The following is a 17,714-nucleotide window of genomic DNA, read 5'->3' on the forward strand; positions in this document are numbered from 1 at the left end:
AAAATCAAGAATTGTGTTCATGTAGGTTCATGTCATCATCACCTCTGAGACTAGTTAATAAGTCTATCAATAGCTGGGTGTTCTGGTGTACACCTACAGTCCCAGCTACAAGGGAGGCTGAGGCAGGAGTATCCCTTTAGCCCAGGAGTTTGAGTCCAGCTTGGGGAATATAGAGAGATTACGCTTCAAAAATAAATAAATTAATAATAACAATAAACTCTTCTAAATAGTAAAAAAAGTGAATTTACTTATATTTGTAAATCTAATAACTTACAAGATTAAACTTTTTTTAATAAGCAGATGTGTTTAATTCCCACATATCCAGTTCCTAGAAAAGCTAATGGAAAGGTAACTTAACTTTGATTAGTGATACTTACCAGCAAAATAAAAACTATAGATTAATTTATCATCTACCTCTGGAAATTGGAATGTTGCCTTAGGAGAACATGGTCTTTGCTCTGCTCACTATTGTAGCCTTAGTCCCAAGGACAGTCCCTGGCACATGATGAAAACTCCATAAATATTTGTTGCATTGAAAAGAATATCTGAAATTCAATACATTTTAGTGAGATAATTAATATAAATTTATGTCATTAATTTAGAACTCTAACATTGCCTTGTGTGACCAAAATAGCTTTTTCAAAGATAGATATTTGTCAAAAAAAGGAAATACTTGGATGCAGACTTGACAAATGGCTACTGCAATGAACATATTTTAAAACTAACTGTTGAAATAAATCAAATTAATACCAACCTACATACTAGTGTATAAACTCACTGAAGCCATAAAGGTGTGGCTTTGTGAGCCTGAAGTCCACTAAATCAAGAAAACTTTCAGGAGTTAATAATTAAAAAAAAAATTCTGAAAAGAAAAGGATGCGTAGTAAACCTGAAGGGAGAAAGGTGTTTCTGACATTTGAATTGCCAAAATACCATACAGTATTGAATAGGTAAAACAGAGGTGATCTGATTATCATGTGACCAAGTAATAAAAATACATAAACAATTTAAAAAAAATACTGTAGTTGTTGTATCGAACGCAGAACAGCCCATGAGAACTGTGTGGCAGTTACAAAATAAATTAATTAATTAATTAAATAAATACTAGAAGCAATAGGACTGTATGAAATTAGAATTTACATTAAAGTAGAATTTATTTATTTGTTTGTTTATTTGTTTATTTATTGAGATGGAGTTTTGCTCTGTCGCTCTGGCTGGAGTGCAGTGGCATGATCTTGGCTCACTGCAACCTCCCCTTCCTGGGTTCAAGCAGTTCTACTGTCTCAGCCTCCGGAGTAGTTGGGAGTACAGGTGGGCACCACCACGCCCTGCTAATTTTTCTATTTTTAGTAGAGATGGGGTTTTGCAATGTTGGCAGGCTGGTCTCGAACTCTTGACCTCAGATTATCCACCCGCCTCAGCCTCCCAAAGTGCTGGGATTACAGGCATAAGCCCCGCACCCAGCTTAAAGTAGAATTTAAGAAATCAAAAGTACTTCAAAAATAGTCATTATACTTCTTCTAACAATTAAATAAAACCAATTCTTAAATACTTTTTAAGATTTTTAAATTTTTATAGCTTTCTGTAATTTGTCAAATAATTTCCCATTCAATATTTCACATAAATGGCATAGAAGCTATAGTTTGTGTCTATGAAAATTCAGCCATTGTGATAAGATCTGGGGATCCACAAATAAGTGGCATTTTTTGCCTTTCAAGAAGTACACCTACAGGTAAATAAGTTGGGTTTAAGAAGTAAAATAGATTTTCATTTATTGTACAACCAGACATTCTTGCTCTAAATTCAGTGGTTTTTGAAAAACTACTTCCCTCTGACATTAGATAGATAGGTAAATATTACTGTACAAGTTACTAAGAAAATGATAATGGATGAGCATTATTTGTCACAGCAGGGTGCATAATAGCAAATGAAAATCTAAAGCAATCTGAATAAGCAAAACTTGTGAATTTGTTCAAAAAATATGGTGTATTCTCACAAGGGAGTAATATCTTGTGCAGTAGGAAAGCATCAGGTCTAACTATTAGAAGCAGGGGCTCTGAAGTCAGAAAAACCTGGTGTTAAAAGCAGCCTTCAAGACGGCCCACAATGGCCCTTATATTCTGATGTTCATGAGATTGTGTAATCTCCTCCATGGTGGGCTGGAAAAATATTCTTGCTTTTCATTAAGAGAATATGGCAGAAGTGATGGGATGTCACTTTCAAGCTTGGTTATTTAAAGACAGTCGCTATCCTCTTGGGTGTGCTCTCTCACTTCCTCTTGGATTGCTCATTCCAAAGAAGGCCAGCTGCTCCATCCCTGAGCCTGGGAACAGATCTTCTGTAGCCTGACAACACTGTGTGGATGAGCTTGGAAGCAGATCCTCATGCAGGTGAATCTTGAGATTATGGCGGTCCTGGCTGACAACTTGATTACAGTCTTTTGAGATATCCTAAGCTAGAGCCACCCACCAAAGCCACTGCTAGATTCTTTAGCCACAGAAACTGAGAGATAATAAGTATTTGCTCTTTCCAGTCAGCGTTTTATAGGAATTTGTTACACAACAACAAAAAACAGGTGCACTTGACTTTACATTATCATTCTTTCTCTTCCTGGCTGGATGTCTTTAGGTATATTACTTAGCAGTTCTTTTACTTTCAATTTCTTGATCTGTAAAATATGATTAAGTAGATTAATACATAAAATGTGAATAAGTATGCATAAAACAAAATTATTGTAAAGTTTCATGACATGAGACATGTAAAGCACTTAAATTAGGGTTTTATTATCTTGTAAACATGCAATTAAATATTTCATCCATTAAGTTATGCAATAATATTTACTGATATTTACATTGTCCAGAACATAGTAAATGATAAGAGAATTAAAATAATATGTACTTAAGCAGATGGCACAAGATGTTAACAATAGTTAAATCTAAGTACAGGGGAGATGTGTGTTCTCTGTACTGTTTTTCTTTTTAATACCTTTTTATAAGCTTGAAAGGATTTCAAAATAAGTGGTTTTTAAGTATGTGCAGTATAATCATTCCTTTAAAACAACACATTTTGTAGAAATAAACTGAAAAGCTATATATAAAAATATTTGTAATGCTTATCTCTGAGTGTAGTGATTATAAGATATAGGTAATTTAAATTTTTGTTTTTAAAATTGTGTACATTCATTATATACTGAGTAGAAATATTAAAATGTCACTTTATTCTTAAGCTAATTTGTAACCTAATATTAGCTAATAAGGGAACAAAAATCAAGAAGGAAAAACTAGAAAATCTCATAAACATGTAATAACTGAGTAGACAATATGGAATTTTAATTAGAATTTTGAATTTGGAAAGAATTCATTCAAAAAGCAAAGAAAGCTCTATTTCAAACATTCTTTTTAAAATGTTTCTTAAAGCATTTTAAATTTCATAACTTTTAGTTATGCTTAATTGTTATTATTTCATTTGTAAAAGGAAGTTATATTCAGCAAAAAAGTAGAACAGAAAACTAACTTAATCTCAACATTGCTTCCATATGCAGATAATATGCATGGAATGACAGGCTAGAGTCTTTTTTTCTATCAGTATAATGCACTTTTATCTTAGCAAAGACATGAGAACCCAAAACGCTCTTTGGATGTTGAAGTCAAAGATTAGTTTGGTTGCCTCATTCAGTTTGAACTGAAAACTTCTGTCACAGCCATGTATGTTTATTTTCCCAGTGCATTTGCTTGGTCGTTTATCATTCTCAATCTGTACCTACAGCTTTCACTTATTCTCTACGTTCAGATCAGGAAAAGCAGTCTCATTTTAGATAAAAGCACCTATTTTTCCTCTTCACTTTTATTCTAATTCAAAAATGTCCTTGTCTATTAACTCATATGACCACCAAAACTCAATAGTGAATGTTATATAGACAAGTGAAAAGACATTTTAACTCACAAATATTACCTAATTTTAGAACATTATTTCCAAAACTATTTAAACATGGTACATTTCTGAAGTATGCTAAAAACCACTGTAATAAAAAAAACTAGGCATTTTCTTTGGTGGATTACTTGTGAGGTAATCATAGTTTTTATTTATATGTGTCTGTTTACCTCAATGAACCAATTTTCTTATAATTTCATTGGAAGAATATTTTACCTTATAATTTAGCAATTCGAGAAAATATTTCCAAGAGGACAAACCCAGAATACATATATGGTATAACTAGATCGACATATTTTTGCTCCTTGTCTTCATCACCACTTCTCAAGAAGCCTAAGTTTTAATCATCACTTTGGGATTCCAGTTTCACTGCTCAGTGAATGCATGATCCTTTGTAGGTCTTCCTCATCTCCTTTTTCTGTCTTGAAGGCATAAACCTAGAACAACAGCATAGCATAATAACGAATAGTGAAGAACCTGAAAGCCCATATCCGAGATTCAAATCTCAAAAAGGTTTCTTAACTTTTTTGTGTCTCACTTTCTTGTCAAGACCAGTTGTTCGTGGAGATCCTAAGCCAGTGGCACTAGAGGAATTAAAGACACACACACAGAAATACAGCATGTGGAGTGGGAAATCAGGGGTCTTACAGCCTTCAGAGCTGAGAGCCTTGAACAGAGATTTTCCCACATATTTATTGACAGCAAGCCAGTGATAAGCATTGTTTCTATAGGTTGTAGATTAACTAAAAGTACTCCTTACAGGAAATAAAGGGATGCGTCTGGCTAGTTATCTGCAGCAGGAGCATATCCTTAAGGCACAGGTCGCTCATGCTATTGTTTGTGGTTTAGGAATGTCTTTAAGCGGTTTTCCGCCCTGGGTGGGCCAGGTGTTCCTTGCCCTCATTTCAGTAACCCACAACTTTCGGTGTGGTCATCATGGCCACGTGCTGCAGATGACCAGTGCTGCAGAGATTTTGTTTATGGCCAGTTTTGGGGCCAGTTTATGGCCAGATTTTGGGGCCTGTTCCCAACACTTTCCTACGTGTTAATTAGAAGGATAAAAGTACAATTTCATAGAATTGTAAGATGCAAATGACTTAACATATGTAACCTGTTTAGAATATTGACTGATGTATATTAGTCCTGAAAGTATAAGCTATAATTTTATTATGTTATTTATTATGGAATTGGACCTCTTCTACATGACTTTAACCTTTTATTTCTAAGGGATTTTAATTAATTTCATTATCTATTGCTGCATAATAAAGTGTTAATAGCAGACTAGCTATTGTATTCTTATGTCATCAAGTTCCTATTTTTATGACTTGCTACTTGCTTATACACACTCATATTTCCCCATCTGTTTTTTTAAAAAAAATAAAAACCTCCACAATCCCTTCATTCATCACTCAATTTCTTCTCTCTCTCTCTCTTCCCATCACAACTAAACTTTTTGCAGAATGGTTGAAGAATGTCTACCAACAATATCTCAGACTACTTAATGCTACAGATAACCATTGTACCCCTAAAAAAGGAGGAGGGGCAGGGCCTGGGGCACTTTGTTGCACTCTGAGCTGAATACTCGTGACATTTTTATTACTTGGATCTTTTTCCTCTGATCGTTTCATTAAAGTTGCTTTATCTCACCACTAAATCTTAGATATTTCCCTCTTCTCATTCGTCTACAAGATGAAATCGCAGGAAGATCTTATTCATTCCCTTAGCTTCAGTGCATTGACATGTCATGTCTTCCAAATCAAGACCTCCATTTCAGTTCTCTCTTATGGGCATCAAATCTCCACTTGCTATTTAGCACCTCCTGTGTAAAATAGATGCTGCAACATAATACATCTACAAATTATTTCAACTCTTCAAGCACCCCATCACCAAATCTGATTACTTATCTGAACAATCTATCTTAATGCTTGGCAACATCATAAATGTTGCTTTATAATTATCATGAAATATTAGATATACCAGAGAAGCAACAAGTAATAACATAAAATGTGTCTTACACCCAGACTCAGTTTAAATAATAAGTATTGTAAACTATGCCTTCTGAATACTCCTTCCTGTATCATATTACCCTTCCTAAAGTCAGAAATAACCATTATCCAAAAATTAACATTTATGCTTGTTATGAATGTCTTGGTATTTCACTAAATGGTTATACATTCCTAAACTATATAAAATACTATTTGTGCATTAAAAATCATTTAAAGTATTTGCATCACATCTGTTCTATTAATCACTACTTTGATTCAATACTAATGTTTTAAGATTTATACCTGGTAGAACTTTTAACTAGTTTACAGTTTTTGAAAGCAATAAAATAAATATCTCATATCTGAGAGATGCTAATCCATCCTTCTGTTGCTATTTAGGTGAATTTCAGCTTTTTTTCTTACAAATGCAGCTGCTATGAAAATTTCATAGACATTTACTTCTGTACACTGTGGAAATTTACCTAGGGCATAAATCTAAGAGTAAAATTGTTGGTCCATAAAATATTCCACGGTCTTTGGGTCTTGCCAAGTTCATCTTAGAATTATGTATATTAACCTTTACTTTTATCAACAGTGGAAGAGTTTGTGCAGAGTATTCTCTATCCTTGCCATCATTTGGTATTGCTTGATCTATCTAGTCAAAGATGTGCAAAGTATTATCTCCTTAAAGTTTTACTTTGTACATTTCTCATTGATAATGATCTCAAACATCTTTCATATAAATGACCCTTTGTGTTCCTTTTTTTGTTAGTTATCTATTCATATTTTACCTCTGTTTTTCTAGTGGGTTTCTGCCTTTTTCTAGTACTATAAAAGTTTGTTTGCTTTATTTTATTGAGAATTCATGGGCTCCCTTATGTTCTAAATATTATAGAAGTTCTATTTGATTATTTTTCAAATCTGCCTCAACTTTTAAAAAAAGTTATATATGCGTCTTATGTTTATAATTTTATATTTTCTTAAAGCATTTTAAACACAATTTCTAGTATATAACAGAGGTTGGAAAACTATAGCCTGTGAACCAAACTTGTCCTAGCTTCCATTTTTATAAATAAAGTTTTATTTGAAAACAGCTATGCCCATTTGCCTGTGTAGTATGTGTGGCTGGCTTTGCATTACAATGGCAGATTTGAGTTGTTATGATGGAGACCTTGTGGACTACAAACCAAAAATATTTCTGTTCCATGATCTTTAAGACAATATATTTTTATATTTATTTACTTATTTATTTTTGAGACAGAGTCTCACTTTGTTGCCTAGGCTGGAGTGCAGTGGCACAATCACTGCTCACTGCATCCACGGCTTCCCAGACTCAAGCAATCCTCTCACCTCAACCTGCTGAGTAACTAGGACTATATGTGAGCATCTAATTTTTGTATATATATTTTCTTTTGTAGAGACAGGGTTTCATTGTATTGCTCAGGCTGGTCTCAAACTCCTTGGCTCAAGCAAACTGCCAGCCTCAGCCTCCCAAAGTACTGGGATTTTAGGTGTGAGTGGCCGGGCCCAGCCTATGTTGCAATATACCTTATTATCTGAATTTATTCAGGGCCTAACATTCTTATTGGTTGTTTTTGCTGGCTTTTATTTATGGTGGCTTATTTTGTTGCATGTTTAGTAATGTCACATTTCAAATTTCTTAGCTCATGATTGGTAAGGATTTTTGAGGAGAAATTGGGGAAGTCTGGAAGAAGGGCTTTTTCCTTGAATAATTATTTGATTTTTTTTTTTTTTTTTGGTCTTCTAAACAACGCCCGGCACAGTGGTTCACGCCTGTAATCCCTGCACTTTGGGAGGACGAGACAGGTGGATGACTTGAAGTCAGGAGTTCGAGACTAGCCTGGCTAACATGGTGAAACCCTGTCTCTACTAAAAATACAAAAATTAGCCAGGCATGGTGGAAGACACCTGTAGTCCCAGCTACTCTGAAGGCTGAGGCAGGAGAATCGCCTGAACTTGGGATGTGGAGGTTGCAGTGAGCCCAAATCATGCCACTGCACTCCCACCTGGGTGACAGAGGGAGACCCTCTTTCAAAAAACAAACAACCTGAAGAACTATTAAAAAGAAACTGCTGTGAATTTATTGGCATGGTAAAGTAGATGGTTTATAGCCTACCATTCTGTAACTGGTATTTCTTAGATTGTCCCATTTGTAGTCAGAGCTTCTCAATTCAAAAGCACAGCATGGTGGGGTTTTTTGTTTGTTTTTCATCCAGTGATTGATGGTTAAATCTCTACATTCTTGATTATCATAGAGACATCTGAAATACTCCCAGGCTCTCATAGTGTTGCTGTCAACTTGCAGTGCTGATTTTCACCTCCCCTCGTTGCTGCTGCCCATGGAAAGTCAGCCTAATTTCTTGCACACCTAACTCTGTATTGTTAAAGATGCTTAAAATTTTTTATTGAGAATGTATAGGTCTTTTATATCAGAAAACTTTTCAGGGTATTTTGTTTACCAGACTGCCAGAAATTAAAATCATGGCTTAACTTTTGAAGCCAGGTATATGGGAATCTGTTGGGAGCAAGCCCCCCCAAAATCTGGCCATAAACTCGCCCCAAAACTGGCCATAAACAAAATTTCTGCAGCATTGTGACATGTTCATGATGGCCATAACGCCCAAGCTGGAAGGTTGTGGGTTTATGGGAATGAGGGCAAGGAACACCTGGCCCGCCCAGGGCGGAAAACTGCTTAAAGGCATTCTTAAGCCACAAACAATAGCATGAGTGATTTATGCCTTAAGGGCATGTTCCTGCTGCAGTTAACTAGCCCAACCTATTCTTTTAATTAGGCCCATCCCTTTGTTTCCCTTAAGGGATACTTTTAGTTAATTTAGTATCTATAGAAACAATGCTAATGACTGGTTTGCTGTTTATAAATATGTGGGCAAATCTCTGTTGGGGCTCTCAGCTCTGAAGGCTGTGAGACCCCTGATTTCCCACTTCACACCTCTATATTTCTGTGTGTGTGTTTAATTCCTATAGTGCTGCTGGGTTAGGGTCTCCCCACCGAGCTGCTCTCAGCAGGAATCATCCCAGATGCTCTCTCTCTAATCCCTAGGTAATTAATCAATCAGCAATTGTTATAATGTATTCTTCTAAATGTCATCCAAATCTTTTTATTTTCTGCTCCACTTTTACTATTAAGCTGTTGTGGATTTAGATGATCACCAACCCTTGTTTGAATTACTGCTTCCTAAGTGATCTCTATTCAGTGGTATCTCTCTCTCTCTCTCTCTCTCTCTCCCATCCATTCCATTATTGTAGCCAGAGTGTACTTTTAAGACAGCAAACCCTTTAAGGTTCCCCTTTGTTCTTAGTGGACTTTCCACTCTTTATCTCAATAAAGGTATCAGTTCCAGGCTCTCCATCTCAATACACTCTCTGGTCAGTTTTAGCTCCCTTTTTCAGCACAAACCCTTCTCCCTTTTATCTCAAGCTTTTGCATAACTTATTTTCTCTGCCTACAGAATTCTGAAACACATGTCATCTAAGTAATCCCTAGTCACTGTTCATATTTGAGCCCAAGTATGGGCTGAAAACTGACCCTGATACGTACTTGACATCCTCATAGTTGTCTGTATGTCCCTCCTACGTCCTTTGTACCCCATGCTTCTCCAACCTGAAAACTCACAACGATGTGTTTTAGTATGTATCATTTAGTTACAGATTACTGTATATATTCACAAATAAGTGGGAGAAGGTATTGAGCAAATAATATCATTGTTTAAGAACTTTCTTTGATGCAATGGTAGCCTGTAAGTATGTCAAGCCATCCCAGAGGTGGTAAAACAGATACTCACAGTCAAATTCAAATGCTTGAATCACATGATTATTAAGATTGATTAAAACACACATATCAAGAAGTGAAAGGAAAAATTATGAACAATTAACACATGTACAATAGGAATACAGAACCATGATACCTGAATCCTGAGGTTTACAATGTTCACATTCATTCTCAGTCTTTCTGTGTGTGTCTCTCTCTCTCTCTGTCTCCTGCATCTGTATTTTCATTACTGGTGAGGTTATGAGTATGAGAAGTGACGTTGCAGCAAGGGGATATCAGATGAAATATGCCTTCATCTAGTGAAACATTCCTGGTCTATGAAAGGTACAGGAACATGCCTGATAAACAGCCATGGATTTCTTTTGTGTTTGGGAGATAGAGAAGAAATAGGAGCAGAATGGATGTCACCAACGTGTGCCTAAATAAGATTTCATGAATACTAAGTGTTTCTCTGTATTTAGTATATTCTGAATATTTAGTGCCAATTGTGCATATAATCTCATATATAGTTGGCTTATTATTAATATCTAGTACTCGTGTGCCTCATGAATTTTAAATATACATTGTTTTTCCCAATGTATATTTTCTTTATATTTAACATGCATATGTCTTATTTACTACATTTTTGTTTTTATATAACACACCTCGTGATTCGTCTATATCTAACAATCTTTTTGCTTGGCAGCTACTTCTGTATACTTAAAAATCTTAAAATATGCTATCTGTATTTTACAAACTACAAAATCATTGACCTATAAATATTGAATATTTTTTAAAGCCAGTGTAAATTACTTAGTTTCAAAGAGGACACTTCAACCCCTTTCCAGGGGCTGACAGAAAAAGTAACCTCCCCTATCTGTCATGAATATATCAGTCTTTTATAAGATTTATATCCTCTCCCAAGACTTCTCCATCCAAATCCTTTTTTTTTAATTTATCTAAGTCTATGTCTTTTGCACCAAAAAAAGAGGCAACTTCTTTTGTTATAAACATGATTATAAAGTGAAAGCAGATATATAACCGTGTTTGTCTTGGGTTCTATATTTAATTATTATATCAATAATCCCTAGACTCATATGCATATGGTTTTACTTGAAATATAACTAATGATTTATACATCTCCATTTGGCAGCTTTTATTTTCTCATTTCACCTATCTTCTTCTTGCCTTCAAGATTTAGTTCAAGTTAACTTACCCTAAAAACACTTTGAGTTAAAAAACTCTTCTTCATGTTCTATATCAAGATACATATACTTCTTCTATATAATTTATTACAATGTATAATAGTATTACATTTATTAGTTTTTCCCAACTGTATTCTAAAATCATTGAGAGAAGGATGTATATATTTCATATGTCTTCGCTGGAACATGTATTAAATATATAAAACCAATTCAGCACTCAAACAAATTTTGTCAAATTTTTGCCAAATAAATTATGAGAGCTTAAAGAATATTTCTTACTTGATAGGCATTCTGAATTAATAGGGCTGATGAATTTAGTGATTCCTAATGAATAATTAATATAAATGAAGCTATTTAAAGGTATTTTAGTGGGTTTATAATAGTGTTCAACATACACCTAATACACTAGACTGTATTTTATAGAGACTATTTATCTTTAGGACAGACAGGAAAAAATAACTGCAGAATAACATAATCCTCATAAGGACTATAGCCATTTTTTAAAATGGTAACAATGATGTGTCAGAATTGAGCAACAGCCTGTTACAACACAGAAGAGAAGCAATGTCTAAAGGAATGAGGTCCTGGGTTGCTCTTGTTAGCACAAGTTCTTTTTTATAGGTCTACATTGTATTCTCTGTGTCCTTGATAAGATTTCTCACTCATAAAAGCTGCGTAATATAGACAGTAATACTTTATGCAAACTGGACAAAATACCCTACAAAATTGGAATAATAATACTGACCACCCACCAACTTCACAGGAATAACCTGAGGAATAATGAGATCATGTTTGCCAGGTTTTATGACATCCCTGGATGAAAGCAGCTATAAAAGTACAAAGCCCTGGAAGAAATTCTGCCGTGTTCTGAGTGACAGGTAGTATCCATGCAAGAAGAATAAAAAGTTTTGTGTGCTAACTGAACTAAAGGACAACGTGAGAGTCAGATGTTTAAAGAAGAAAGAATACAAAGGAAATGAAAACAGCTAAAGGGAAGGAGGACCTATCCAGAACTCTGTAACGGATACTATTTGAATATCCTTTGTATTTGTACTCTCAATTAAATTCTTATTTAAGAACTAAGATGCATTATAATTGCTTTGGATTAGTATATATTAAAGAGAAAGGATAGTGTCCTCTTTCTCTGAATCATCCTTTACAAGGATTCTGACCAAATTACTATTTCTTGAGAAGAAAAGCTATTTTCTCACAGTATGAAATACGATCGTAAATAAAATTTCAAAATCTGCATTGTTCATTCCGGTTTCCTTATGCATTAAGCACATTCTTTCAAGTATATAAACAGGAAAACATATCATAAAGTAGGTCAGAATTTCTCAGACTTTGTCCCATGAAACATTATCAGTTTGATGTATTCTGTGAAAAATAGTAACACTGTAAGATGTAAATAAATAAATTTAATATAATTGTTCCCATTATTTCCCAAACAAACTTTCTTACAAAATACTTGTTGATATTGAAGATATTCACTTCTAAGAACTGGTTCTTCTAGAACATGCATTTGAAAATAATGAAAATTTACTAAATGTATGATAGTGATGCTAGGTATTCAAGGCGCAAAGTTTCAAATAGCATGAAAATTTAGGGGCCCAGCCACTACAGCTCAAGAAAGAGAAAACCTAACGTGGTAAAATTAGATAGAGAACAGTTATAAGTAGGAAAAAATTCGAAATATTTTTATTCTGTTTGTTGGAGAAGGGTAGAAATGTCTCTTTTTCTAACTAATTAGTTTAATCTGTATTCTAGTAGTTGGAAGTTTTTAGATAATCTTATTCTTGGCTTTGCATTTGAATACAGGAAGAATAACCAAGTGTTTGGCTTAAAATCATGTATAAATAATAATTTCATCCTGAGTACATTAACTTAAAACTTAACATAAAAATAATAAATTTTATCCTATGTGCACACACAGACACACACCACACAGATACACAGATAAAACGTAATATATTACATACACAGTATATATGATAACACATATACAAGCATGATATATAGAAATTTATTTTGTTTTCTAAATATAAACTTAACAGTTTTTTTTAATATATATGTCAATGATTCAGAAGAAAACTTTCAATAATATAAATATATTAGAGTGCTTTGACTATGAAGTATTATTTTTCTGTCAAAAATATGACTGATTCAAACATCAGGACTCAAAATTCACCAAAGGAAAAATTGGGAGATATTTTATAAAACACTTCTCAAATTATAAAAACCAAATGAAATTTAATATTACTAAGAAACGGATAATTGGGGATTGCGGATATATTTATTTTCAAATCAGAAGCACAATGACTCTTAACTACAACCTAAAATGTTGAGGCACAGATAATATAAGAAGGTAGATGTCTGGGATAAAAAGTTATTTAATACCTTAACCATCTAATAACACAGCATGGTATAAATTTGACTCTTAGAAGGCTGAGCAAAAGACAGTACTGGAGCAGTATGGAAAGTGCTCTGTTCTAGCCCTCAACACATTCAATTCACACCCCATCTTCTGAGATTTTTCATCATATACTGGTACTGTCTTTTCTATCTCACAAAGGTATTGAGAAATTTAAAGAACCAAAAACTCTGATATTAGGGTTCAAAGATACAGATTTTAGTTATAACTCTTAAAACTCAAAGCTTTCTTTTATTTTTTCTGTAATGTAGAGTTGAAACATCTCTTTCAAACAGTTATGAGAACTAAAAAGGAAACATGGGGATTGAATATTCTTAACTGTAAAGATCAAATCCAGAAGTGTATTACAGTTCTATTGCTAGCCAAATTTTAAACAAAATCTTACTTGAAATCTCAAGATTAAAAACAGAAAAAAGCAGAGCTACTTGTAGCAGACCTATATTGCTGTGACATCCCTCCAGTCTCCAGATGTCTTCACCAGGATGTTTCATAAAACACTGAGATTTCCAAGAAAAAATATGGAAACAAACTCTCTATAGCTACTTTTAAAAACAACCTATTATGTTACATTAAGTAACACATAAAGTCCACATAAAAACTTGCTAATATACATTACTGTTCAATTTTATAGCATAGGAAACTGAGACTCAAAAAGATTAAAAATTTCCCCAAGATTGTATAGCCAATGTATGGTAGAGCTAAGAACCAAATGCAGGTCTAGGCATTTATCACCATATTATTCTGCCTTGCAGCTATAACCAGTTATACGTGAGTGTGTATAACTGATCTAGTATCTACTAGAGTAGCAAGTCATTAAGGACTGGATTTCATAAAAACTAAAATCATTTGATTTATATTGACTTAAATAGGCATAGGAAGCTTAATAGATACATTTCCATTCTGTTCTTTTAAATATAGCTTTTGTTTCTATCATTTAAGAATTAAGAATTAAATAATAATCCTATACATTATCATTTTATTCCATCTTATTTCCATTCATCAACCATCTCAGTGACTCATAGACAGATATGTGACTTCTGAAGTTGGAAACAATTCTTTAATTCTGTAGAATAAATCCATTATTCTACATTGAAACAATGGAGCCATAATTGAGCTAGCCTGATTATTTTAATCTCTTATTCACAACTTAGGGCAAGTACCTGAGGAGGCGTGTTTGGAACAGCAGATTTCATAACACTAAACACACACACTTTTTCAAATCAACACTCCAATTTTCATCCTTGAGACTGATGATGTACATAAGGTTCCTTCATTAATTAGGTTTGCACATTTCACATTCCTACTTTTGTTTTTATATTTTATCTCTACTGGCAAATTGTCAGCTCTTAGATCATATATTCCTATATTATCAAATACAATCTTCAGTATTAGTCATCCAAGATTTTGGAATACAGAGTTGACATTGGGTTTCTGGATATTTATGTGGCTTACAATAAAGAAAGAAATTTATCTCTTCTACCCTAATTTATATTCCTGATTATTGCTTCTGTTTATTTTATAATGTCTTGTTCCATTTAGTTCTTCTTCCTGGAGCTATGGCTTTGATATGCTGATAGCTCTCAGGAAGCATTTTCCTCACATGCTGTCTGATATCCTTTGCTTATCTTCTGGGACAGCATGATCTTGGAGCTAGGGTCTAAATTGCTGGTGAAATTTCTCCCCTTTTTGGTATCACACTTCCAGTACCAAATTATTTATCCACTATGATTATATTTGGCTGCATGTATTAGGCAGCCAAATTACATTGCCTTAACCATATGCAACTTTACTTTTCTCACATAAACAAAGTCCAGGATGATGCAGCTACTAAAGGATATGATCAAGAAATCCCTCCATCTTTCAGTTTTATTTTCATTAATGTAAGTTTTTTATCCAGCTTATGGTGGGAAGGCTTTTCTTTTGGTCTGGTTATCCTCATGGAGAGAATTGGATCAACAATCTTATTTCCTGTTGAGATTTTTGTTTGGGATGAATATATTAAGTTGGATTGTTGTATCATCAACTTGGTTTTCCAGAACCCCCTTGTTTATATGATTCCACATTGCAATCATATTGTTTGGGTTGTATATTATTTGGAAGGTGAAAGCAAAATGTTAGTCATAAAGTTCTGAAGGTGACCATTGGTTAGAAGTGGTGGGAGGCAGACAAAGTGATGCCATTTTGTTCTTGTTCTTCCAGCTCAGTGTCTATATTTTATTTCCAACTGTTCACCCAGCCAACCAACAGCAAACCTAGCCCTACGCTGGACATTTAAAGAGGTAAGACCTAAAAAGCCAACAATGTTCCATAGACTTTGTACAGTCCTATTGCAGCAGCTACACATCCATATCTTCCAGATTACCATGTGAGATGAGGCTCATTCATCCATACCAGGGTTGATGAATGACCTGCCTTGGATGACTCAATTCTTCCTTGCAAATATTTATTTCCATATCTTCTCACATAATTGTGTAAGGTTTAATTCTTATAGTAAATTCCTTTTCTACAATACACCTAGGGATTTGGTTCCCTATTGGTATCGGAAATGAATTTGGTATAAAGATTATGGAAAATTGTTAGTATGTACACTGAAAGCATTTCAATATTGCAAGAGTTTACCAATTTATATTAACTGAAACCTGGGGAATATGCATAGGAATTGATCCTATGAAGTTTGGATAAGAAGAAAATGAATATAATTTTGGATTATGTCCCAGCTCTTCATAAATGGGTTAGGCAGATGTACTGGATTCAATTTGCTAGCTCAAGCAGCTATGAATGGCTCTAAAACGTTGCTTAGTTGGTTAACTGAAACCTGGACACCAAAGTACTCTACAGTGTATTAAGTGAAATGCCACAATTTCATTGGTGTACCATAGAGGAATGTATTAAAATGCCTAGGGAAACCGGAGTGCTAGAATGGATTTTCTATGAAATACTTATTCACACACCTTCTCCTTATTTTTCCTGGAGTGTTTCTATGAATATTGGCTTCACCAAGGTTTTGAGAAGTCTATTGGTGAGGAGAGTTTCAACACCCTTGAAGAGCTTTGTGTTAAATATCTTCTGCAGGCCAGGGATGACTATAAGAATGGCTGCCATAATGCCGGGTTCCCTGGATTCAATTAGTCTGATTGGATCCTGGGGTGACCAAAGGTAGCACTTAATCACTAGAGATGTAGTGGACATTGTTACTCTGCTGGGCAAAATAAAATAAAATAAACTAGTCATCAACATTTTTAATCTTTTAAATTTAAATGTTTTAATCAGAGATCTTTGATGTTGGCTAATTGATTATATTGTACCTTGCACTGAAATAGATGGGCAGCCTAGTGAAGACTTAACTTGTAAAAAAGATAAAATTCTGAGTTTTGTAAAAATAAATAAAGTCAAAATTAAACAATTACACTGGAGATCCCTAGTCCCTTAACCAAGTTTGACTTGACCCAGTTCAAACATCCAGATTTTCTTGATTAAAGAGAAGGCCAAGTACCCCTGAAAAAGAATCTGCTTCACTACTATATATTATACCCTAATTCACTTTCTTAATAGTCCCCAAATAGTTTTAAGCATAATATATGCATACCAAACAAAAATTTCAACAGGAAATAAGATTGTTGACCAAATTATCTCTGTGAGGATAACCAGACCAAAAGAAAAGCCTTCCCATCATAGGCTGAACCAAAAACATACATTAATGAAAATAAAACTGAAAGATGGAGGGATTCCTTGATCATATCTTTTAGTAGATACACCATCCTGGACTTTGTTTATGTGAGAAAAGTAAAGCTGCATATGGTTAAGGCAATGTAATTTAGCTGGACATTTACCAAGTCTGTCACTCAGGAAGAGAAATTATCAGACTTTTAAGGTGTAACTGAATACCTGCCAAACTGAAATTTGAGTAGGACCATGGAGAACCCAGTGCATCTATGAAAATATTACACAGTTTTTTTCTGAATTCTAGGATTTGTCATTGAAATAAACATACTCAGCAAATGACAAAATCCTCACATTGGTTCACTAGCCTATGAGTGAGAAATATTATGTTAGAACATTTTTTCTTCTTAAAAATTACAATTGTTTTAATTGACAAATCATAATTGTATACACTTATGAGGTACAATGTGATATTTTGACATAGATACGATTGAGGAATAAATAAAGCTAATTAACATGCCCATCATCTCATACACCTGTTATTTATATAATGAGGCATTTGAAATGTACTGTCTTACTTTGAAATAGATCTCAAAACTTATTGCTCCTTTCTATCAAAACATTGTTTCCATTGATCGATAACTCCCCATTTCCTCCCTCCTCAACCCTTAACTCAGGACAGCCTCTGGTAACCATCATTCTGCTCTCCACTT

At 34.1% G+C, this 17,714-nt stretch overlaps 1 long non-coding RNA gene across 1 annotated transcript in view; it reads left to right on the forward strand.

Annotated features, from left to right (window-relative positions):
- LOC129042776 (uncharacterized) overlaps positions 1–17,714 on the forward strand; it is an 87,181-nt gene that overhangs the window by 34,756 nt on the left and 34,711 nt on the right. The window contains exon 3 of the long non-coding RNA XR_008504202.1: positions 15,541–15,620. This is a non-coding gene — a long non-coding RNA (uncharacterized LOC129042776). The remainder of the gene's footprint in view (positions 1–15,540; positions 15,621–17,714) is intronic.

Source organism: Pongo pygmaeus, chromosome 7 (assembly GCF_028885625.2).
Source record: "Pongo pygmaeus isolate AG05252 chromosome 7, NHGRI_mPonPyg2-v2.0_pri, whole genome shotgun sequence".
In the NCBI taxonomy this organism is placed as follows: Eukaryota; Metazoa; Chordata; class Mammalia; order Primates; family Hominidae; genus Pongo; species Pongo pygmaeus.